The sequence below is a fragment of the Dipodomys merriami genome, unplaced genomic scaffold (assembly GCF_024711535.1).
Source record: "Dipodomys merriami isolate MVZ:Mamm:240054 unplaced genomic scaffold, mDipMer1.0.p SCAF_3, whole genome shotgun sequence".
In the NCBI taxonomy this organism is placed as follows: Eukaryota; Metazoa; Chordata; class Mammalia; order Rodentia; family Heteromyidae; genus Dipodomys; species Dipodomys merriami.
This window is the reverse complement of record NW_027204492.1, coordinates 33,236,247-33,238,420: the sequence shown is the minus strand read 5'-3', so window position 1 is coordinate 33,238,420 and position 2,174 is coordinate 33,236,247. Positions and strand designations below refer to the sequence as shown.

The 2,174-nt window shown below is 38.5% G+C and overlaps 1 pseudogene; it reads left to right on the top strand.

Annotated features, from left to right (window-relative positions):
* Window positions 1-998: 998 nt before the first annotated feature.
* Window positions 999-1,880, top strand: LOC138839403 (caspase-6 pseudogene; annotated as a pseudogene).
* The last annotated feature ends 294 nt before the right edge of the window (window positions 1,881-2,174 follow it).

Sequence of the window (2,174 nt, the reverse complement as noted above, 5' to 3'; positions counted from 1 at the left end):
TATGGCTTTTTCACTAGTGAGACACGATAATGAATTCATTTAAAAGAAATAACATGAATTTAAACAAACCAGAAATATTAGGAAGCTGAAACATTTCTTCTCTGGGTTATTGAAATTAGTGGGAAGGGTACACATGCAAAAAAAGGCAAATTAAGGAGACTAATATTGGAAGGGAGTGGGAAACATGGGAGAATAGTAATGATTACAATCAAAAAGCCTTATATATATATATATATATATATATATATATATATATGGACATATTAAAATGAAACATCCTGTACAACTACTAGATATTAATGAAAATATATAAATAGCTTTATATAAAATACATTTATTTAAATAAGTAAAATATTTGTAAATAAGATGTATGTTATAAATATATAAATACATTTATATGTATTTAAAGGCATATGGTAAATACATATAAATATATAATCAAGATTTGAAGTTTTTATTTTATTACTGTAAAAAGGGAAATATATGGAACTATGTCTAGAAAATTTATAACCGTCTTTTTCTTTTTTTGTTTGTGCTGGTACTGGAGCTTGAATTCAAGACCTCATGTTCATCCTTAGTCAACACTTTACCACTTGAGCTACACTTCCCAGGTTATTGCTGGTTAATTGGAGATTAAGAGTCTCTGGATTTGTCTCCTGGCCTCACTTTGAGCCTCAATTCTCAGATCTTAGTCTCTTGATTCTTGGGTTCAGAGCACCTCTTGCAAGAGCTATCACAATCCTGTTAGACATTTCCCTTATTTGTGAAAAAATGTCCCTATTCCAGACAAGATGTATAACTCTCTGTTCTGTTTCAGCATCTGTATTCCATACAGTCCCTGTCCAGCAACACCACTTGTTCCTGATGTAGAAGAAATGGGAGCAGGCAGAACCCTGGTTTGCAGCTGCAGCAGCGGTGGCGGGCGTTGGGGGAGTTATGGGCGGTGGGCACTTTCAATGACTGAGCTCGGCCTGGGGTCACCCGGTCCTCGCCCTGCAGGCGAGGAACAAAACATGACAGGAACAGCTGCCTTGTACAGAAGGGAACTGTTTGATCCAGAAGAAAAATACAAGTTGCACCACAAGAGGATAGAAATTGCCCTAATCTTCAATCATGAGAAATTCTTTTGGCACTTGACTCTGCCAGATGAGAAGGGCACTTGTGCAGACAGGGACAACCTGATTCGCAGGTTTTCAGATCTAGGATTTGAAGTGAAATTCTTTAATGATCTTAAAGCAAAAGAACTTCTGCTCAAAATTCATGAGGTATCAACCTCAAGCTACGCTGATGCGGACTGCTTTTTTTGTATTTTCCTGAGCCACGGCGAAGACAATTACATTTATGCTTTTGATGCCAAGATTGAGATTCAGACACTAACTGGCTTGTTCAAAGAAGGCAAATGTCAGAGTTTGGTTGGAAAACCCAAGATCTTCATCATTCAGGCATGCCGGGGAAACCAGCATGATGGGCCTGTCATTCCTTTGGATATGGTGGACCATCAGATAGACTGGCTAGACAACAACATAACAGAGGTCGATGCAGCCTCTGTGTACACGCTGCCAGCTGGAGCCGACTTCCTCATGTCTACTCCGTTGCTGAAGGGTAATACCCTCACCGAGAAACTCTGAATGGCTCCTGGTACATTTAGGACTTGTGCGAGATGCTGGGAAAATATGGCTCCTCCTTAGAGTTCACCGAGCTCCTCACCCTGGTGAACAGGAAGGTATCTCATCGCCGAGTGGACTTCTGCAAGGACCTAAGTGCCATTGGCAAAAAGCAGATGCTGTGCTTTGCCTCCATGCTAACAAAGAAGCTTCATTTCCTGCCCAAAAGCTAGGAAGTAGGGGCTGTTTTATCTATATTCATATTTACCTTTTCTACCTAGGTAGAATTGTGTATGGTCTAGAGATTTAAAATGTTTCTGGGTCAGAGTTTAATGCCTAGCAGAGAAGTGCTTTAAAAAAAATAGTTCATGGGCATGGCAAAAGGGTTTGAAGTAAAGTCCTCAGGAAATACTGTACATACCGATCTATAAGCATTTATAGAGTTTTTTTTAGTAAACTGAAAATATAAATAGTAGATATATGCCTGATAGAACTTCCATTTTATATGTAGAATTTATAATGTTTTTCAACAGTTTCGAAGCCTAAGAATGATTCCTTTAAGATACTGAG